The following is a 23870-nucleotide window of genomic DNA, read 5'->3' on the forward strand; positions in this document are numbered from 1 at the left end:
CCAAGACGCCTAATTTCCTATTCAGGGCTTCTCTATGGATTTTTTTGGGGACGTGTGTAAATGGGAGTAATTAGCGCGTCTTCTCGCCGCGCGGTGGCTGCCTGCCTGCCTGCCATTCTGCGAACATCTGGCTGCAGATGGGCCTGAGACGTCAGGCGGAGAACCCCGAAATCACACGCGCCCGGCCCTCTTCAGTCTTGGCAGCAGATTTGAAGAAGACTTCGGTTCACTTTGTGGCCAGCAGCCAGGTCACCTGTGCCCCCTAACCCCTCGAGCTGACAGATGTGTGGGGGGGCAGATTCCGTTTTACGGGGTACAGAATCACCCCCCCCCCCTCCCGGATGTGTCGAGTGGTGTCACAGGTGCACGTTTCCTCGTACTGCACACGGACAGAGCTGGCCCCAGCAGCGCCGACAGGAAAACATTTTCCGTGAAACGTACACACATCCTTTAAAATGTCAACTGCATTGTAATTACGAATCGGGAGTCATTTCACCCGTCTTACACACACACCCTTCACACGTTCAGTATCATTCCTTTATGTTTCAGAGCGCTTTTCATACTGTACTCCCGATGCTGCAATATGCTGTTATTAGCTTTTCATGATTTAGTTTTTCCCCTTTTTTCATGATGCATCGATTAGAGGTGAGAATTGCATTAGGGATGAGTGTTGTGTGTATTAGGGGTGAGTGACGTGTTTTAGGGATGAGTGCTGTGTGTATTAGGGATGAGTGTTGTGTGTATTAGGGGTGAGTGTTGTGTGTATTAGGGATGAGTGCTGTGTGTATTAGGGATGAGTGTTGTGTGTATTAGGGGTGAGTGTTGTGTGTATTAGGGGTGAGTGACATGTTTTAGGGATGAGTGTTGTGTGTATTAGGGGTGAGTGACGTGTGTATTAGGATTGAGTCTTGTGTGTAATAGGGGTGAGTGTTGTGTGTAATAGGGATGAGTGTTGTGTGTATTATGGATGAGTGTTGTTTGTATTAGGGATGAGTGTTGTGTGTATTAGGGGTGAGCGTTGTGTGTAATAGGGATGAGTGTTGTGTGTATTAAGGATGAGTGTTGTGTGTGGAAGGGGTGAGTGTTGTGTGTATTATGGATGAGTGTTGTGTGTATTAGGGATGAGTGTTGTGTGTATTAGGGGTGAGTGTTGTGTGTAATAGGGATGAGTGTTGTGTGTATTAGGGGTGAGTGTTGTGTGTAATAGGGATGAGTGTTGTGTGTATTAAGGATGAGTGTTGTGTGTGGAAGGGGTGAGTGGTTGGTGCTGCATATATGGGTTGGGTCAGGTTAGGTCTCTATCGGTCGCTTTCTCTCCCTGCCTCTCTCTCTGTCCCCCTTCTCTCCCTCTGTCTCTACCTTTCTTTTTCCCTCTCCCTCTTCCCTTCTCTCTCTCTCTCTGTCTCTCTCTCTCCCCCTCTCTACCTCTCTCTCTCCCCACACACTCTCCCTCTCTCTCTCTGCTTCTCTCTTTCTCTCTCCCTCTCTCTCTCTGTGGTCAGGAGGAGTCTCAGAGCCCTGCTAGGTAAATTGCAGCCTCTCGCTCCTTCCTTTGTGATGCGCGGCTCCGTATCCCAGCATGCCCCTCTCTCCCCAGGCTCCATTCTCAGTCAGATGACAGTGTTTGTCATGGTAATCGCCCTCATTTTCTCAGCTTCCCAGCGGCAGGCCTTCGCTAATCGTCGAACCCGGGACCTCCCCCCCCTCCCCCCCCCCCCCCCCCCGCCCCAAACACCCCCCACCTCAAACCTGCGCGAGGGCTGGGCGGCAGGACGCCGAAAGCGGGTGCTGCTCACCCCCCCCCCCCCACCCCCGCGCACTACACTCAGTCCACACCTGTCTGTTCCGGGATATATTCCAGGTCACAGGCAGACTGTGCTCACAGCCGCACTGGCCTGCGCTGGGCACAGGGAGGGCAGCCCTGCCGGCCAGTTAAAACCGGATAAATCATTCCGGACTTTTCTGCCCAAACTTTCCGGTTCTCCCGCTGTTGCGTAGCGCGTGGCTCTTTCGCTCGGCCCGGCCCGGCCCGGCTTGGCTCGGCTCAGCTCCTGGGAAAGCTTCGACTCGCGAGAAATTTCAGAAATTTCACTCGGGCATCCGACGCAGCCCTCGTCCTGACAGTCGAGCTTTGTTGGATTCTGCTCTGTTTTGTGTTTTTGTGTTTTTTCCCCCTTTGGGAAACGTTTGGCCAGCTGACCTGGCCGCTGCAGGAACACAGTGTGCGCTGTGTGTTCTGCTGTGTGCTGACCGAAGCCATTCCGGTTACGGATCTAGCTGAAGGGTCAAAGGCCAGTGCCCCCCCCCCCCCCCCATTAGTCAGTTTCACAACCGTGATACTACACAGCGCCGAGCAATCCCTAATGCAACTGCATGCAGAATCAGCAAATCACTAGGAGACTGCCCCAACCCATATTTCATCATCCCATCTGCCCTGCCCCCTGCCTCGCCCATCTCATATGCCCCACCCACTACCTCTTCTCCACCCACCCCTTTGCCCCACCCACTTATGTCTGCCCTGCCCTTTTCACACACCCTGCCCCTCAGCCCCCTCCCCCCCCCCGCCACCCCACCTTCACATCAGCAGAACTGCAGTCTCCCCCCCCCCCCCAAACCTAAAAAAAATGCACCTCTGTGAAGCCCTCCAAACGGGGCCTGAGAACAGGATGCACATCTCTCTTCCTGCTCTTCCCTCTGCTGCAGTGTTTTGTTAAAGGTGGATTATGGAAAATGAAAGAGAGGTCTGGCCCCTCAGAACAGCAGCGGACCCTGTGGGGCTACTGCATCAGCTTATTTCAGATGTGCGTTTATCTTCTGAACAGCACATTCCATCCCGCCATACACAAGCGCATGGAGTGGATTTTATTCCCCCTGACTGCACAGTGCCACACGTTCTGCTTACATAATATCACACATGTTCTTCTCCGTTAGAATTTAAAATCACCATTTTGATTCAACCTCTGAAGGTTCTTGAATCCTTGTTTCCCCCCCCCCCACCCCCAAAAGCAAAAGACAGCACTTGTCTGGTCTGAAAATCCAGTGGAACACAAATCAGTGAAAAAGGTGTTATTTATTTTATTGGTTATGCGATTTTCACATAATCCTATTTCTCTGCATCCCTCTTTTGTTGACAGAAAAAAAAACTCAAGTACTGGACAACAGGAGAACAATGAATCTGACATCTGAGACGAGCGGCTCTTGGCTGTCCATGTAAGCCAGGCGCAGATCATGTGTGCACGCTGAGGATGAACAGGGGCACACATCCCCATGTCTCAGAGAGATTCAGCTGCTCATTTCCATATTACTGCCACACACGGTACTGCACAGAACACAACAACCAGGGCGTAAAAATCAGCCTTAAACACCAGCGCAGTACAGTCAGACCAGGGCGTAAAAACCAGCCTTACACACCAACGCAGTGCAGTCAGACCAGGGCGTAAAAACCAGCCTCAAACACCAACGCAGTACAGTCAGACCAGGGCGTAAAAACCAGCCTTACACACCAACGCAGTACAGTCAGACCAGGGCGTAAAAACCAGCCTTAAACACCAACGCAGTACAGTCAGACCAGGGCGTAAAAACCAGCCTTACACACCAGCGCAGTACAGTCAGACCAGGGCGTAAAAACCAGCCTTACACACCAGCGCAGTACAGTCAGACCAGGGCGTAAAAACCAGCCTTAAACACCAGTGCAGTACAGTCAAACCAGGGCGTAAAAACCAGCCTTACACACCAGCGCAGTACAGTCAGACCAGGGCGTTAAAAACCAGCCTTACACACCGACGCAGTACAGTCAGACCGGGGCGTAAAAACCAGCCTTAAACACCAACGCAGTACAGCCAGACCAGGGCGTAAAAACCAGCCTTAAACACCAACGCAGTACAGTCAGACCAGGGCGTAAAAACCAGCCTTAAACACCAGCGCAGTACAGTCAGACCAGGGCGTAAAAATCAGCCTTAAACACCAACACCAACACAGTACAGTCAGACCAGGGCGTAAAAACCAACCTTAAACACCAACGCAGTACAGTCAGACCAGGGCGTAAAAACCAGCCTTACACACCAACGCAGTACAGTCAGACCAGGGTGTAAAAACCAGCCTTACACACCAACGCAGTGCAGTCAGACCAGGGCGTAAAAAAGCCAGCCTTACACACCAGTGCAGTACAGTCAGACCAGGGCGTAAAAACCAGCCTTACACACCAACGCAGCACAGTCAGACCAGGGCGTAAAAAACAGCCGTACACACCAACGCAGTACAGTTAAACCAGGGTGTAAAAACCAGCCTTACACACCAACGCAGTGCAGTCAGACCAGGGCGTAAAAACCAGCCTTACACACCAACGCAGTACAGTCAGACCAGGGCGTAAAAACCAGCCTTACACACCAGCGCAGTACAGTCAGACCAGGGCGTAAAAACCAGCCTTAAACACCAACGCAGTACAGTCAGACCAGGGCGTAAAAACCAGCCTTACACACCAGCGCAGTACAGTCAGACCAGGGCGTAAAAACCAGCCTTACACACCAGCGCAGTACAGTCAGACCAGGGCGTAAAAACCAGCCTTACACACCAACGCAGTACAGTCAGACCAGGGCGTAAAAACCAGCCTTACACACCAACGCAGTACAGTCAGACCAGGGCGTAAAAACCAGCCTTACACACCAGCGCAGTACAGTCAGACCAGGGCGTAAAAACCAGCCTCAAACACCAACGCAGTACAGTCAGACCAGGGCGTAAAAACCAGCCTTAAACACCAGCGCAGTACAGTCAGACCAGGGCGTAAAAACCAGCCTTACACACCAGCGCAGTACAGTCAGACCAGGGCGTAAAAACCAGCCTTACACACCAGCGCAGTACAGTCAGACCAGGGCGTAAAAACCAGCCTTAAACACCAACGCAGTACAGTCAGACCAGGGCGTAAAAACCAGCCTTACACACCAACGCAGTACAGTCAGACCAGGGCGTAAAAACCAGCCTTACACACCAACGCAGTACAGTCAAACCAGGGTGTAAAAACCAGCCTTAAACACCAACGCAGTGCAGTCAAACCAGGGTGTAAAAACCAGCCTTACACACCAACGCAGTACAGTCAGACCAGCGCTTCTCTTCTCAGCACGCTAAGCATGAGTACAAATATCAGAAACATGTAAAATAAGCGGTCGCATAAATATCAAATGTAGGCTTTGGTCCGACAGGAATCTCACGTGTTTATATATTTATTTAGTCAGGCATTTGGCGAGGACGCCCATCCCATCCCAGCAGAGACGGGGTGGGGGAGGGGCGGTAGACGCTGCGCCATGCCACGGGTCTGAAGCGATTAGCCTCGACCGTGTGTCTCGCCATGCGGCCAAGATGGCAGAAGACCACGCCGCACGTCCAAGAATCTGTCCGAGTCGAGAGCGAGCGCAGGAGCAAGCGTGAGAGCGAGAGCAGCAGCGAGAGTGAGCTCAGGAGCGAGAGTGAGCTCAGAAGTGAGAGTGAGCTCAGAAGTGAGAGTGAGCTCAGAAGTGAGCTCAGGAGCGAGAGTGAGCTCAGAAGTGAGCTCAGGAGCGAGCGCAGCAGCGAGAGCGAGGTTCAGTTCCTGCGCGTTGGCGGGCCTGCCGGAAGCTGGCGGGAGCGGGGCGGGGTCAGGGCCTGCGCGGTGAGAGATTAGTTTTTGACGTGCGTCCCCAGGGCGGGGGCGAGGGTGGGGGATAGGGGATGGGGGGATTAACTCTCAGCCCTGAGGATAGATGTACACATCACAAACACCCACCTCTGCAAAGTGCAGTCACTGAGTGGCTAATTTGGCAGGCTGCAGAGGGCCAAAAGGGGTGGGGGGGGGCATGGGGGGGCAGGGGTGGGGTGGTGTGAAGGGAACAAACACAAAGGTGATGAAATAAAATCTGGAGACTGCGGACACTAGGCCAAGGGTTCTCCCAGAGTGTTCAGGACTGTGTCAGGGGTGCACCAAGAGTGTTCAGGGCTGTGTCAGGGGTGCATCAAGAGTGTTCAGGACTGTGTCAGGGGTGCACCAAGAGTGTTCAGGGCTGTGTCAGGGGTGCACCAAGAGTGTTCAGGGCTGTGTCAGGGGTGCATCAAGAGTGTTCAGGACTGTGTCAGGGGTGCACCAAGAGTGTTCAGGACTGTGTCAGGGGTGCACCAAGAGTGTTCAGGACTGTCAGGGGTGCACCAAGAGTGTTAAGGAGTGCGTCAGGGGTGCACCAAGAGTGTTCAGGGCTGCGTCAGGGGTGCATCAAGAGTGTTCAGGACTGTGTCAGGGGTGCACCAAGAGTGTTAAGGAGTGTGTCAGGGGTGCACTAAGAGTGTTCAGAAATGTATCAAGATGTCAGGAGTGTTTCCGGAGTGTGCATGAGTATTCATGTTGTGTGCTTCCATTTCACCATTGGCCATCACTACGAACCTCGCAAATATGCAATCATTACAGACCTCAAATGTTTCAGATATTTTCATGTAAAAAAAATATGGAGTTTTTTTGTTGTTGTTTTTTTTGTATTTCAGATGGGGCTAGAGAAAATCTGTTCATGATTATAAAGAAATAAAGCCCACAGTTACTCTTCAGCTTAAAAGAAGGAAATGTGCTCTGAAGACCAGCCTTTCATTCGGTTAGCCGTTAAAAGGCTTGGCTTCCAGACAAGAATATGAATGCTGTTTTGAAGTTGTCTTGGACACAAACTGAATTCCTCCGATCAAAGTGAGTTTCCAACACATTAAAGCTGATTAAAAAGCAATGCTGAGATTAATAATCATAAAAAGCCAAAGGAAATAAACAAACAGAAGTCTTAAGCTCCACAGAATAATTATACAATTAAATTCTAACAAAGGAATGACAATTATGACTGAATTAGTTAGCACAGCGAATTTGAACTGTACATGCACCAATTACATGCATTTCAACTTGCAAATGATCTGTATTGAAACAAATACAATAAAGCATTGATAGTTTGAACTTAAGTTATGACACCTTGTACAAGCTTGCGTGTGGGGGCAATCACTGATGGATACATCTGCCTTGTTTTGGGTTTAATCCTGACAACCGTTTCTTTTGAATGCCTTTCATCATATTACCTACACCATCGCCAGAACGCATATACACAGGTGTTAAAGGATTACAGTGTTGGCTGCAATAGCCGCTATACTGACAAAGGCAAAAGGTCATTAAATGGGTCAAAAAAAGAAAAATAATTTAGGATAGTATAACTTAAAATGTTTACTGAACAATTCAACAATGATGCTTTCCAGAGTTGATCAGAGCAACAATTTTTGTTTGTGTAATGAGCACTGGCGCTGCTTCTAATATTACTATTATATTACTCTGCTAATTTTACAATAAATTAAATTCTGCCTGTCCCCAGGCACTCCCTATTCTGTACATTAATTTACTTTCTCTTTCAAAGAGACGAGTGTTTGCAAAATTAGTGTGGCCTGTAGTAGTGTTTAGTCCTCACACACTGAGTGTGGCCTGTAGTAGTGTTTAACCCTCACACACACAGTGTGGCCTGTAGTAGTGTTTAGTCCTCAGTCTGAGTGTGGCCTGTAGTAGTGTTTAGTCCTCACACACTGAGTGTGGCCTGTAGTAGTGTTTAGTCCTCACACACAGTGTGTGGCCTGTAGTAGTGTTTAGTCCTCGGTCTGAGTGTGGCCTGTAGTAGTGTTTAATCCTCACACACAGAGTGTGGCCTGTAGTAGTGTTTAATCCTCACACACAGAGTGTGGCCTGTAGTAGTGTTTAATTCTCACACACAGAGTGTGGCCTGTAGTAGTGTGTAATCCTCACACACTGAGTGTGGCCTGTAGTAGTGTTTAATCCTCACACACAGAGTGTGGCCTGTAGTAGTGTTTAATCCTCACACACTGAGTGTGGCCTGTAGTAGTGTTTAATCCTCACACACAGAGTGTGGCCTGTAGTAGTGTTTAATCCTCACACACAGAGTGTGGCCTGTAGTAGTGTTTAATTCTCACACACAGAGTGTGGCCTGTAGTAGTGTTTAATTCTCACACACACAGTGTGGCCTGTAGTAGTGTTTAATTCTCACACACACAGTGTGGCCTGTAGTAGTGTTTAATCCTCACACACAAAGTGTGGCCTGTAGTAGTGTTTAGTCCTCACACAGTGTGGCCTGTAGTAGTGTTTAGTCCTCACACACAGTGTGGCCTGTAGTAGTGTTTAATTCTCACACACACAGTGCGGCCTGTAGTAGTGTTTAATCCTCACACACTGAGTGTGGCCTGTAGTAGTGTTTAATCCTCACACACAGAGTGTGGCCTGTAGTAGTGTTTAGTCCTCACAGTCAGAGTGTGGCCTGTAGTAGTGTTTAATCCTCACACACACAGTGTGGCCTGTAGTAGTGTTTAATTCTCACACACACAGTGCGGCCTGTAGTAGTGTTTAATCCTCACACACTGAGTGTGGCCTGTAGTAGTGTTTAGTCCTCACAGAGCTTTTTTTCCTGGCCTGCTTTGGTCAGGGAGGGATGAAAAGTTCGAGGTGGTCCCACAGCCCCCAGCTTAATGTCCGCATTGAGAACCGACCCATCAAAGCAGATGCTTTCTGGACCGCGGCGTAGAGAATCATAAAGGCCGACGCACTCTCTGTCCACAAGGCTTACTGTCACGGCTCTGAATTAGCATCTGCTTCCTTTTAAAAAACACCACCCCCCCCACCCCACCGGTCTCCTGGCCGCTCAGCCCTTTGTGGGCCCCCGCCGGGGGAGTGTGGCGGTAATGGCTCCTGAAGAGGCCGCGGAGGAGGGCCGTGCCCGCACAATGGGGGGGGGGGGGGGGGGGGGCTGGTGGGGGGGGGGCGCGAAGGCGCACGGTAATGCGCCTCTCCCCGGCTCAGACCTGTGGGGCAGGGGGCTGCATCTTTAGGGTGTATCCGAGCGGAAGTGAAGTGCACTGTCCGTGCCCAATCAGGGCCGTTTCTGCCTGGCTGCCGGGGCCGGGGAGCCCTGCCTCTGCTCCTCACTGGAAGCCCTTTGTGCTAATTGCTAGATTGTAGCAGATTTTCTAGTTCAGTTCCACCCTGTAATTGACTGACAATGACGGGCGAGGAAAGGGGGGAAGCCAGGGAGCTCAGCGCTGCGGGCACCACCAGGACCAGAGACGACTTTCCAGCGCTGCGGTGTGTGTGTGTGTGTGTGAGAGAGAGAGAGAGAGAGAGTGTGTGTGTGTGTGAGTGAGTGTCTGTGCGTGTGTGAGAGAGAGAGTGTGTGAGTGTGTGGTGTGTGTTTGTGTGTGTGTGTGTGTGTGCGTGTGCGTGTGGTGTGTGTGTGTGTTTGTGTGTGAGAGAGAGTGGTGTGTGGGTATTTGTGCATGAGAGAGAGGGTGTGTGTGTGTATTTGTGTGTGTGTGTGTGAGAGAGAGAGAGTGTGTGTGGTGTGTGTGTATTTGTGTGTGTCGCACAAACGCACAAATGAGTGTTCACTAACCATCTCCTAACCGTGCACCACCACAAACTCACAAACAACTGTTGAGTAACAACTGCTGCCTGGTCACAAACAAGCATTCAGAAACGAGTAGCACAAACGAGCAGCACAAACGAGCAGTTATAAACGAGCAGCACAAATGAGCAGTTATAAATGAGCAGCACAAATGAGCAGTTATAAACGAGCAGCACAAATGAGCAGTTATAAACGAGCAGCACAAATGTGCAGTTATAAACGAGCAGCACAAACGAGCAGTTATAAACGAGCAGCACAAATGAGCAGTTATAAACGAGCAGCACAAATGAGCAGTTATAAACGGGCAGCACAAATGAGCAGTTATAAACGAGCAGCACAAATGAGCAGTTATAAACGAGCAGCACAAATGTGCAGTTATAAACGAGCAGCACAAATGAGCAGTTATAAACGAGCAGCACAAACGAGCAGTTATAAACGAGCAGCACAAACGAGCAGTTATAAACGAGCAGCACAAACGAGCAGTTATGAACGAGCAGCACAAACGAGCAGTTATGAACGAGCAGCACAAATGAGCAGTTATGAACGAGCAGCACAAATGAGCAGTTATAAACGAGCAGCACGAATGAGCAGTTATAAACGAGCAGCACAAACGAGCAGTTATAAACGAGCAGCACAAACGAGCAGTTATGAATGAGCAGCACAAATGAGCAGTTATGAACGAGCAGCACAAATGAGCAGTTATAAACGAGCAGCACGAACGAGCAGTTATAAACGAGCAGCACGAACGAGCAGTTATAAACGAGCAGCACAAACGAGCAGTTATGAACGAGCAGCACAAACGAGCAGTTATAAATGAGCAGCACAAACGAGCAGTTATAAACGAGCAGCACGAATGAGCAGTTATAAACGAGCAGTACGAATGAGCAGTTATAAATGAGCAGCACAAATGAGCAGTTATGAACGAGCAGCACAAACGAGCAGTTATAAACGAGCAGCACAAATGAGCAGTTATAAACGAGCGGCACAAATGAGCAGTTATGAACGAGCGGCACAAACGAGCAGTTATAAACGAGCGGTCACAAACGAGCAGTTATAAACGAGCAGTTATGAACGAGCGGTTATGAACGAGGGGGTCACAGGGCCTTCTGGTGTTCCACTGAAACATCTTCCCAGCAAACCATCAGTGTGCAGAAGTCAGACACCCCAGGATGACTCAGAGCTGGAGCCCCCCCTAAAAAACCCCTGAGCCGAAGCAACATGACCACAGCCGGGAAGAATGAGAGCATTTCACACACGGCTCAAAACCACATTCAGACAACTGCCGAAAAAGACACCGGTACATGAGTCCTCGTGCCCGGAACCGACCCGTTGGGCATTTGAATTAAACGCACCCCCTTAAATCTGCTCTGCAAGAACAGTGCACCCCCATTTCTGTCCTTCCACAGCCTGCCTCCTCACTCTCTCCACTACACGCAGGAAAAATAAATAATAAGACATTCCACCCCCCCACCCCCCCCCACCCCAACGAGCCTCAATTAACGCTGGCGCTCGCAGCCCGGAGACATAATTCTCTTTTGTCTGCAGGGGCAGCGGCTCACAGAACACCTGTGATTAGAAGGTACCAGCATGGCAGAGCTCTCTGTCTGTCTGCAGGTGCTCACACTGAGACTGCAACAGCCAGGGAAAGGAGGAATCTATCACACACACACACAGATACACACACGCGCGCGCACACACACACACACACACACACTCAAACACACACACACACACACATACACACACACATGCACTCACACAGATACACAGACGCACACACACACACACACACACACACACACACACACACACATACACACAGATACACACACACACACACACACACACACTGATACACGCGCACATACACACACACACACTCACACACATACACACTTTCAAATACACACAGATACACGCACACACATACACACACACAGATACACAGACGCACACACACATACACTCAAATACACACAGATACACGCACACACACACACACACACTGATACACGTGCACATACACATACACACACACTCACCCAGGCACACATAAACACACACACACTAACACAGGCACACATGCACACACACTCACACACATACAAGCACACACACACTCAAACACACACAGATACATGTGTACACGCACATAGACACTTAAATACACACACAGATACACGCACATGCATACAAACACACACACACACACACACCTGCACACATACACACACACGCACACCTGCGCCAGGTACCTCAGCTCCTGTGCTGCAGCTGTACTCCTGCTCCGGGGGTGTGTGTTTATTTGCAGCCCAAAAACCCAAAACAGCCAGCATGCGCCCCAGGTGGGGGGGGGGGGGGGGGGGGGGGTGGCTGCAGAACCTTCCGGCACACCTGAGCAAAAGTTTCTCCACTAGGCCCCGCGCACCCGCCACGCTAAGATTCCAGGTCAGGCGTCACAGGTAGCTTACCTTTCCCCCCCCCCACCTCCAGAGGACCCCCAGCCCCGTCGGTACATCCCGGGTACGTTCTCTCCCCCTCGAAGCCCACACAGGTAGCGGCGGGGCCGGGCCACCTGGACGGCGGCGGAACGGCCCGGCTCGGAGCAGCGGATAGCGGGACCAGCCGCGCGCGTCTTCCCCCCCCGTCCCCCCCCCTGCCAGCCCTCCGTCCGACTCGCAGCGCGGGGAGCTCAGAATGCTCTGCCTGCGGACTTCTGTCCGAGCTGTAGGTCTCTTTTTAGCGAGGCAAGATTAGTTCATACAAAAAAAAACTCAACAATACCGCACTGAAGCCCATTGTTGATATTCAACATTTTTCACATAGCGGAGCAGAATAGACAATGCGGTCGCTAGGAAACCCCGGGATGGAGCGCGCCGATGGTATCTGGTCCCCTCCGCGGCCCGGTAATCCCCCTCGCCCTCCGGCGGAGAGGAGCGCCCGTAAACCAAAATCAATATCGCCCAAAACCCCCCCCCCCCCCCGGGGTGGGGGGCAGGACGCTTATACAACCAAGTGAGCAAGGGGGCGGGGGGGGGGGGGGGGGGGAGGCTGGCCTGAACATTCATTTGTTTTGATTGGGGGGTTCAGAATCATTTCTCTGATCTAAAACAACCAGGAACCGTCCCGACAAACAACTCTGATTCCTCACATGACAACATCCTTAATCTTATTATAAGTATAGTAAGTATGCCGTTTTTTTTTTAATTCACATTTTGAAGCGATACTAAAGTGAACGCATCAAATATTAAGCCAAGGGTAGATTCTAAAATGACGAAACAACATGCATGCATAGAAATTGCAGCTAGAAAAAAAAAAAAACAAGGAACAAACTTGATATACAAGCTGAATATTTGAAATTCAGCTCACTGAAAAAATATCAGTTCAAATATAAGTTCAGCTATTGAGTTATTGTTGAAAAATGTGAATAAGTAAATATATTCTTTCACTATTACATGAATTTAAAAGTCTGGTATCATATTCACATGACTATTTCAGTGATAAGAGCACACACTGAACTTACTGCATATTTACTGCTAGTATGCCATAACTGGAATTAGTTTAGGTTTCCCCGTTTTAACGAACCGGAGCGATGAATCTCTTTTGCTAACAGTCCCTTAAGAGCAGCAGCTGAAAGAGCAGGTTTAAAAATCTCAGACCTTACCCCTGTCCTCCTTCGAGTTTTAACCACGGATTATCACACCTGCAGGTCGGATCCACTCCACTCCCCTTCCCTACTCCAGATGCCGGGTTTTTCCCAGGGCTCCTGGATCCTCTAGGTAGCCAGGGAGTGGGGATTGTTCAACCAGTTTCTTTTCATCACTTCCCACAATTGACCAATTGACAACTGATTGATGGTTATCTTTTCACACTTACAAAAGGAGTAAATTACCATCACTAAAGCTATGTACAGTAAAAAGCCTCCTGAGTAAATTACACGTTGCTAAAATTCCCCCTTCGCTCGGCCCGACACAATGGCGGAGCCAACACACAAAAAAAAAAAAAAACTTTCCTTTTTTTTTTTTTTTTTTTTTTTTTGACTTCTGTTGTACTGTAGATTTGGCCTTTTCTGCCGAGCGCCGAAAGAGGCTGACAGCTTCTTTAGAGCGCGGAGCACAAAGCGCGGCAGGATGAGGGATGGCACTGGGCCGGGCCCGGCCCCGCCATTCCGCACTCCAGCCCTTTCTCTCCATTCACAACGCCGCGCCGGAGAAATACAGATAAGCCATATCTGAATAAGCGCGAGGACACTCCGAGTAACCTTGAGGAGAAGGGGGGTGGGGGGGGGGGGGGAGGTGGGGGTGAGGGTGAGGGGTTGGGGGGGGGGGGGGGACTCTCTTTCTGTGCAGTCCAGCCTTTTCAAAACGCCTTAATTCGTTCTGTATTCGAAATAAACAATTTCGGTATTAGCTGGAGAGTGTGTTGTTAAGTTATTGGGAAATCGCATTGTTACATGAACTTTGAGATGGTATTATATTGTGGCATTGAGAAGATTTCTTTTTTTTGTGTGTGTGGGTGCGTGTGTGAGTGTGTAGTGCTGAATTTTCAAAAAGAAACATACATTTCAAACAAACTATAAGCCATGTGCCACCAAAGCAACACACATTGTTTCAATAACTGAATAAACGGTTCAGTTATTGTCCCCCTTCTCTGCAAAATCCAAACATCAGACTTAAAGTCTTTGTGGGGTTCCCCCCCCCCCCTTCTTTTTCTTCAAGCCCTCAATGGCCTGATAAACTAAGGCAAGAGCTGAATAGGAGAGGAGGTGGGGGTGGGGGGGTGCTGGGGGGTGAGGGGGGGTGGGTCCAGCGCAGAGCAGCATTGAGCAGCCAGAGGGACCCCGCCCCCTTTTCTCTGGGCCATGGAAACGATTCTGAAAACCCCCTTTCTGAAGAAAAAAATAATTTAAAAAAACTGCCTCGGAGGAGCGAAGACCAGAGCAAGAAGGAATCGGCCTCTCTGAAACATGTCCCCTGTTTACACTTCACCATCAGAGGACTGCTTTCTCATCACCAGCCAGCCCGGTTTTAAAAATGTGTTTGTGGAACATTGTGGCCCAGTAATCTCCATTATATCGCCCGGGCTCCTTACAAAGCTGCATTGTCTGCAGCCCAGCAGACTGGACCGTCTGTGAGCCAGAGCTCGGTCTGAGAGCGTCGCGTCTGTGCGACTGGTCCCCTCCTCGTTTGGCTGCTGTGACTGCACACAGTGATGGACTTGAGGCTTCGCTCGTTGCACTTCGGGTGCAGTTAGCATGTGCTATCATGGATCTTATAAGAAAAAACAAGTATTTACAACAAATGAGGGAAAACATCTGGTTTAAAAAATATATTTTTCATTTATAATCAAGGTGCAATAATTGACACAGTTTGCATGTAATTGATTTGAAGTGGGGTGACCTGTAGGCCTGTGATGAGTATATAGAGGCCTCAGTCTAAAGGGTAATCCAAGGAACACTGACCAAGCCCCCCCCCGCTCCTAACCAGTGGGATAAAACTAACTGTGCCTCCCTGCGGGGGGTCATGTTAACCCTCAGCTTAACCACCCCCCCCCTCCCCCGCTTAAACTTAAACTACCAATGTCTAGCTGCCCCGGTGAGCATACAACCTCAATATACGACCATAACCAGAGGTGAAAAAAACTCAAAAACCTATGAAAACATGTCTGAAAAACTGTCAATCATCTGCAAGGATTTTACTGGTGTGAAAGGGCTCAAGTATTTCAGTTGTTTGACCCTGTCTTTGATTAGATATCTATGCCATAAAAAAGGTGTTATTATCCACTAAAACTCAAAAAAAAAAAAGTCTAATAGTTCATATGAGCAAATCACGAATAGCCACGCCCGTTTTTGGGTTCACAAAGCCTTGCCGATCCCTCAGCAGACGCCGATGATCATCGCCAACGTATAATCCAGTGCTGCTACGGCGAACTCAGACTGCCAGTGCGAATGAGATCAAATTACAGCAGGAAGTGCCCCACTCTAAATATTACAGCAGGAAGTGCCCCACTCTAAATATTACAGCAGGAAGTGCCCCACTCTAAATATTACAGCAGGAAGTGCCCCACTCTAAATATTACAGCAGGAAGTGCCCCACTCTAAATATTACAGCAGGAAGTGCCCCACTCTAAATATTACAGCAGGAAGTGCCCCACTCTAAATGGGACTGCACCGCCCGACACAGTAAAACAGTGGGACAGCCGCGTCTCAGGTTAGTAAAGACAGGAAAGGAAATGGATGTTTGCACCCACTGCGGCAGAGCGATCACTAGACATATGCCTTCATATGCCATTATACGTTTATATGGCTGTTTTACGTATTTTTCTTGTTGCTCAGGTGGATGGCTGATGTAACCCACCTTACACAGGGGCTCAATGTGGCAGCTCCATCTGAGCACTAACACCTGTGATTACCTGTTTGAGGGCTAACGCCTGGAATCACCTGTGAACACCTGTTAACCTGTTCACAAGCCAGGCTTTTTAAGCAGCGGGATATTTAGCTGAATTACTTCAGCTAAATATCCCACTGTATGAACTCATTGTATGTAAATAATGTAAGCTTTGCAAATTACAGTGGATAAGAGCATCTTATAAAAGCCTAAAATGCCATGTATGAAAAAAAACATAATTTCTTTTAAAAATCTGAAGAACGCGTTGACATATACACACAGACGGGCGCTGCGAAATTTCAGCCGGCCTGACCCACGTGTGGCTGAGCGAGCCGGCCCCTCCGCACCACGCTTAGCATCGAGACCGTCTCGCATCTCGAGACGCTGCGTTTCATCAGTTTGATTTCACATGCGGACACGCGGTGCATTTTCTTCATGTTTTATTAATGGCTCTCCGTAGGGAGCACTCAAATGGATATTAAACGCACTGAAAGCAGAGGAAACAACAGAGAGGCCGTGGACACGGGCCCCCATCCCGGCTCTTTCCTGCCGCTCCTCCCTGTTTGCTTTAATTGTTCACACACCCAATGAATACATAAAGAGGTGGCTCAGCATTTGGCCATGATAACGTATCTATTTTTAGACGCCAAACCCAAATTGCTACTTGTTTCACGTTACCATGGAAATCTTCCACAATGTCCGTGATTATTATTTTTTTTTTTCTCTAAGACGTTTCTGTGCCGCTTGGAGTAGTGCCTCTGTCCTATTCACACAAACACGTGCAGGCAAACACTCACAGACACACAAAAATGCGGTCCCATTTTAAAAAAACATTATTTGAATATTCAATGGCATACAAGTCAAAAATCCAACAATTAAAAATGTTAATTTTTTAATAATGTTATATGGCATTAGTATAATAGTGATCCTGCAGAGTACCAGTATAATAGCTATCATGCACAGTACCAGTATAATAGTTATCATGCACACTACCACTGTAATAGTGATCATGCACAGTACCAGTGTAATAGTGATCATACACAGTACCAGTATAATAGTGATCATGCACACTACCAGTATAATAGTGACCATGCACAGTACCAGTGTAATAGTGATCATGCACAGTGCCAGTATAATAGTGATCATGCACAGTACCAGTATAATAGTGATCATGCACAGTACCAGTGTAATAGTGATCATGCACAGTACCAGTATAATAGTGATCATGCAGAGTACCAGTATAATAGTTATCATGCACAGTACCAGTATAATAGTGATCATGCACACTACCACTGTAATAGTGATCATGCACAGTACCAGTGTAATAGTGATCATACACAGTACCAGTATAATAGTGATCATGCACACTACCAGTATAATAGTGATCATGCATAGTGCCAGTATAATTGTGTCCATGCACAGTGCCAGTATAATAGTGATCATGCACACTACCACTGTAATAGTGATCATGCTCAGTACCAGTGTAATAGTGATCATGCATAGTACCAGTATAATAGTGATCATGCAGAGTACCAGTATAATAGTGACCATGCACAGTACCAGTGTAATAGTGATCATGCAGAGTACCAGTATAATAGTGATCATGAACAGTGCCAGTATAATAGTGATCATGCACAGTACCAGTATAATAGTGATCATGCACAGTACCAGTATAATAGTGATCATGCATAGTGCCAGTATAATTGTGTCCATGCACAGTGCCAGTATAATAGTGATCATGCACAGTACCAGTATAATAATGATCATGCACACTACCAGTGTAATAGTGATCATGCATAGTGCCAGTATAATTGTGTCCATGCACAGTGCCAGTATAATAGTGATCATGCACAGTACCAGTATAATAATTATCATGCACACTACCAGTGTAATAGTGATCATGCACAGTACCAGTGTAATAGTGATCATGCACAGTACCAGTATAATAGTGATCATGCACAGTATCAGTTTAATAGTGATCATGCACAGTACCAGTATCATAGTGTTCATGCACAGTACCAGTATAATACTGATCATGCACAGTACCAGTAGAATAGTGATCATGCACAGTATGTGCTTTAGTGGCAGATTAAGAATTTTTGCGCTACACCATCAGTGGCAGTGACACACATCCCAAACGCATTTTCAAACTTCAGATCGAAAATGGCTTCATCCAGGTTTTTAGTTTAACCGCCGCAGAACAGATTTTCCCTCCTTTTACAGAAGCAAAGTGGACGGAAGAGATTACATCAGCCTTTTCACTGGCAGATGAGCTTCAGATGGGAACTGTCACACAGACCTAGGAAACAGAGTGTATCTATGGAGGGAGGGAGAGAGAAAAACTGAAAGAGACTGATGAAACGAAAAGAGAGAGAGAAAGGATAAATCTCAGTGGACATTTTTTGATTTTTGTTGTGACGTCAGTGAAATGCTCTCTAGGCATTCAGGTGAAAACCCGGCTACATTTTTGTCCACTTAAAATTTTTCATGTGATGTAATATCTTGCATTTTGTATTGTATCATGAACTGTTTTTCTTCTTTTCTTTTCTACATTTGGTTGAAAAGTGAAAGTTTTCTAGCCAACTAGGACATAGCCAGGCTAGCCAAGTAGGACATCCAGATAAAACCTGAGCTATACTGGGGCTAACATAGTCATAGTTTATGTCAAAATGTCTCTCAACCTAGATTTTTTCTTAGACCTCTAGATTCTGGCTTTTGCTCACTGGGATGAAGAGAAAGAAAGAAACAGAGAGAGAGGTAGAGAGCGAGATAGACACACTAAACAGCTGAAAGAGTTGGTTGCTCTTGTGTATGTTCTGTTGCGTAAATGTTGTTTCCCCACACACAGATGTTTCTGAAGTTAAGATCCAAGTCTCTTCTAACCCTGCGTATTTTCTCCTGTTACACGCTGGAGTAACACAAACCAGGACACTTAATCAATCCTATCGACAGGCTTTTATTTGTTGGCAAACGGGATCTGTTCTTAAGAGTCTGTTTGATGAATGCACCCAGAGGTTATCTGCGGGTCACGACCCCACAGTTCGGCTCTGTATTGATTACAGGTGTCAATACTGACTACATGTGTCCAGAGGCCTACTGAGAGCATGTGACCATGCTGGGAGTCTGTAAATTATTTCAGTCTCACCCTCCAAAGTCTTGTGATATTAACGTAACTGCAGCGTCACTTATACCTGTTAGCGGCTGGAAAAAAAAGCTTGTTTCCTAAAATAATTCTAGCTTCAAAAAAAGGATTTTATTTGGAAGGCCCAGCGACCCCTAGGAGAGCCAGTCTGAGGCGAGCAGCATGGTCGGTTTCAGGAGGACTGACCCAGGATCAGTCATTTACACCAGCCAATAAAGCGACCCGGTTTCCAGATCTAGTGACTATTCAAACCCCCCATCCCCATCCATTTTTCCATAAAAACGTGACAAAATTTATACACATTTATTTATAATGCTGAACATTTTATCGTGTAGTGACTTCTCAATTTACCTGGGGACTTTACCTGGCAAGTTTTCAGAACACACCTGGCAACCCGCATTTCTGAGAAGCTAGAGAATAACCTCTGCTTAAATCTGAAAAGGTGTTAAAATGGTTGTGTCAACACGTCACAGAATTTAGTGTGATTACGTCATCTGGTAACCTGTAGCAACAAATTGACCAATCAGTAGCAACGTGAAAAAGGGGGCAGTTTCCGCAGAGGCCATTGACCCCCCCTCCACTCCTCTTTGGATCTGTGAAAAACTGATCTAGCATTTTGGAGGGAGAGTGATGCTACAGATTTGGCTGTGTACGGATAGGTCAGCTGTATAGTGGTGTCTGCTTTTTATTTACAATACCACTTATTGGCTTGTTACACCTATTGATTATAAATTGACCTTCTGTGCCCTCTGGTGACATCACACTTTTGTTTTCCTGAGACGAACACTGATGCTCTCCACTGTTGTGGGTAGCGGTGGATAAGAGCATGTGCTAAGTGAATTAAATGTAAACATAGTGCCATGTGATGAAATGAAATGTTAAAATAGTACCGTGTGATGTAATGTAATGTCATGGGTGTGGTTGTGGAACCATAAGCATCTTTCCCACAAAGAGGCACTCATCAAACGCGGGAGGTCTGGGGTGGGTGTAAACCCCCCTGCCCCCCCCCCCCCCCCCCCACAGATATGGCTGATGACACTCACAGGCTGCATTACAAGGCCGTCACCTGTACTGCATGCAAACTGCCAGCTGCAGTTAATAGCTTTTGACATTACTATCATAACAACGTTATGATAACGTCATAGTAACATTAAGGTAAGCATGGAAAAGTTCCTCAGGTACTTCCCTCCATCCTCTCTGCTTCCTACCTACAGGTGTGTCTGGTTGGTAGCAGGAGGTTCAGGTGCTGCATTACAATACATAGCATCCATTCCCACAGTACTGCACTGGTTGATACCCCTGAATGAATTTCCAATGGTAGGGAGAGAGTCACAGAATTTTCAGCATTAAGGATACAGAGTTACATGGACACACATTATTTTTTGACATTTAGCAGACACCATTATCGAGAACGACAGCTTGCATCATACGTACAATCAATCCATTTACCCTGCGGGAGGATAACTGAAGCAGTTCAGCTTAAGTACCTTGCTCAAGAATACAGTGGCAGTGCCCCCATAACACTCACAACCCATAACACTCATAACCCATGACACTCACAACCCGTAACAATCACAGCCCATAACACTCATAACCCATAACAATCACAACCTAGAACACTCATAACCCATAACAATCACAACCTAGAACACTCATAACCCATAACACTCATAACCCATAACACTCACAACCCATAACACTCACAACCCATAACACTTACAAGCCATAACACTCACAACCTAGAACACTCATAACCCATAACACTCATAACCCATAACACTCACAACCCATAACACCCACAACCCATAACACTCATAACCCATAACACTCACAACCCGTAACAATCACAGCCCATAACACTCATAACCCATAACACTCACAACCTAGAACACTCACAACCCATAACACTTACAAGCCATAACACTCACAACCTAGAACACTCATAACCCATAACACTCACAACCCATAACACTCATAACCCATAACACTCACAACCCATAACACTCATAACCCATAACACTCACAACCCATAACACCCACAACCCATAACACTCATAACCCATAACACTCACAACCCATAACAATCACAGCCCATAACACTCACAACCCATAACACTCACAACCCATAACAATCACAACCTAGAACACTCATAACCCATAACACTCACAACCCATACCATAACACTCATAACCCATAACAATCACAACCTAGAACACTCATAACCCATAACAATCACAACCTAGAACACTCATAACCCATAACAATCACAACCTAGAACACTCATAACCCATAACACTCATAACCCATAACACTCACAACCCATAACACTCACAACCCATAACACTTACAAGCCATAACACTCACAACCTAGAACACTCATAACCCATAACACTCATAACCCATAACACTCACAACCCATAACACCCACAACCCATAACACTCATAACCCATAACACTCACAACCCGTAACAATCACAGCCCATAACACTCATAACCCATAACACTCACAACCCATAACACTTACAAGCCATAACACTCACAACCTAGAAACACTCATAACCCATAACACTCATAACCCATAACACTCATAACCCATAACACTCACAACCCATAACACTCATAACCCATAACACTCACAACCCATAACACCCACAACCCATAACACTCATAACCCATAACACTCACAACCCATAACAATCACAGCCCATAACACTCACAACCCATAACACTCACAACCCATAACAATCACAACCTAGAACACTCATAACCCATAACACTCACAACCCATACCATAACACTCATAACCCATAACAATCACAACCTAGAACACTCATAACCCATAACACTCACAGCCCATAACACTCACAACCCATAACACTCATAACCCATAACACTCACAACCCATAACACTTACAAGCCATAACACTCACAACCCTTAACACTCACAACCCATAACACTTACAAGCCATAACACTCACAACCCATAACACTCACAACCCATAACACTCACAGCCCATAACACTCACAACCCATAACAATCACAACCTAGAACACTCATAACCCATAACAATCACAACCTAGAACACTCACAACCCATAACAATCACAACCTATAACACTCACAGCCCATAACAATCACAGCCCATAACACTCATAACCCATAACACTCACAACCCATAACAATCACAACCTAGAACACTCATAACCCATAACAATCACAACCTAGAACACTCATAACCCATAACACTCATAACCCATAACAATCACAACCCATAACACTTACAAGCCATAACACTCATAACCCACAACAATCACAACCCATAACACTTACAAGCCATAAAACCCATAACCGATAAAACTCATAACCAGTGTTTAAATGTTTTTAAAAAAATTGTGAAAGAACACTTTGGTCGCTGTATTAATATCCGTTTTAGATTTTCAGCAAAAACAGACGTTTCTATTTGATAATCACATGTACTAGCATTGTTATTCATTAGCATTATAAGTAATATCAATAATAGCCTTAAGATGCTTAGCCAAGCTAACATTTAAGTGCTGGGTTGGGGGGGGTGTCTTTGTATCCAACAAATTAGTACAAATTGTGGTCTTACTAAGTCATGCCTTAACCTGCTAAACACTTCCTAATCTCTCTCAGAGTGAAACCCGGTCCGGCAATTACCCCCCACCCCCCACCCCTCCCAACCCCTCCCAAGAAAAGCTACAAATTTAAAACAAAGCGGTCCTGGGGGGGGGGAGGGGGGGGGGGAGTACTGTTCCCATAGATCTGCATGACAGTCAGACCCCCCCGGTAGAGGCATTGGGATCGGCCCCAGTCACGCCCCACCCCCCCCCCCCCCCGGTAGAGGCTTTGGGATCGGCCCCAGTCACGCCCCCACCCCCCACCCTGGTAGAGGAATTGGGATGAGCCCCAGTCACGCCCCGCCCCCCCCTTGGTAGAGGCATTGGGATGGGACCCAGTCACCCCCCCACCCCCCACCCTGGTAGAGGCATTGGGATGAGCCCCAGTCACGCCCCACCCCCCCCCCCTTGGTAGAGGCATTGGGATGGGACCCAGTCACCCCTCCGCCCCCCCCCCCCCCCCCCGGTAGAGGCATTGAGACAGGCCGTGTGAGCCGGCCCACCAGCAGGCCCTGTCCTGGGTCTGAGGCCTCTCCGCGTACGCATCACAATAAGAGCAGCGCCCTCCCCCTCCGAGCCCAGCGGAATCCAGCGCACAGAGACCCGTTCCCCGCGGCCACGCCCGGCGATGACCTCTGGCCCCCCCCGGGCGCGGGAGCGAACCGCGGCGTCACAGCGCCAAACGCGGGCGAGAGCCGCGCGTCGATCTACACCAGCCAATAAGAATGCATCGCCATTATAACTCCAGATTTCTGTGTCAAAATACACGTCACACACATAAACATATGACCGGCTGGTGCCCTGGAGGTTCGCTGCTGTGTTATGGAAACACTGCCACACGTTTCCTTCTGAAGAAATAATGAAGGAAGGAAATTAATGACCCGTTTTTCCCACAAGAGCCTGTTTAGACTGCGAATCTGTCATCTCACCGCATGCTGGCTCCATGAAGCCGGAATGGTCAGGCAACCTGTGGACATCTCTCCATCTCTCTCTCTCTCTCATTCTCCCTCTATCTCTCTGTCTGTCTCATTCTGCCTCTCTCTTTCGCTCTCGCTCCTCTCCCTCTCTCTGTCTTTATCTCTCTCTCTCTGTCTCAATCTCACTCTTTTTTTCTCTTTATCTCACTTTACCTCAATCTCTCTCCCTCTCCCTCTCTCCATTTTACTCTATCTCAATCTCTCTTCCTCTCTCTCGCTCTTAATCGCTCTCTCTCTCTCTCTGTCCTCCCTCCTCCTCCTCCTCCTCCTCTGTTTTTCTTCT

General features: G+C 47.7%; 1 protein-coding gene and 1 long non-coding RNA gene across 8 annotated transcripts in view; one reads left to right on the forward strand and one right to left on the reverse strand.

Moving 5' to 3' along the window:
- Positions 1-6735, forward strand: part of LOC118225072 — a 54318-nt gene extending 47583 nt beyond the window's left edge. The window contains exons 2-3 of the long non-coding RNA XR_004764761.1: positions 3135-3210; positions 6502-6735. This is a non-coding gene — a long non-coding RNA (uncharacterized LOC118225072). The remainder of the gene's footprint in view (positions 1-3134; positions 3211-6501) is intronic.
- The window catches only part of LOC118225070, a 149531-nt gene that overhangs the window by 57085 nt on the left and 68576 nt on the right, over positions 1-23870 (reverse strand). The gene's annotated exons all lie outside the window — the stretch shown is intronic.

Source organism: Anguilla anguilla, chromosome 4 (assembly GCF_013347855.1).
Source record: "Anguilla anguilla isolate fAngAng1 chromosome 4, fAngAng1.pri, whole genome shotgun sequence".
Classification (NCBI taxonomy): domain Eukaryota; kingdom Metazoa; phylum Chordata; class Actinopteri; order Anguilliformes; family Anguillidae; genus Anguilla; species Anguilla anguilla.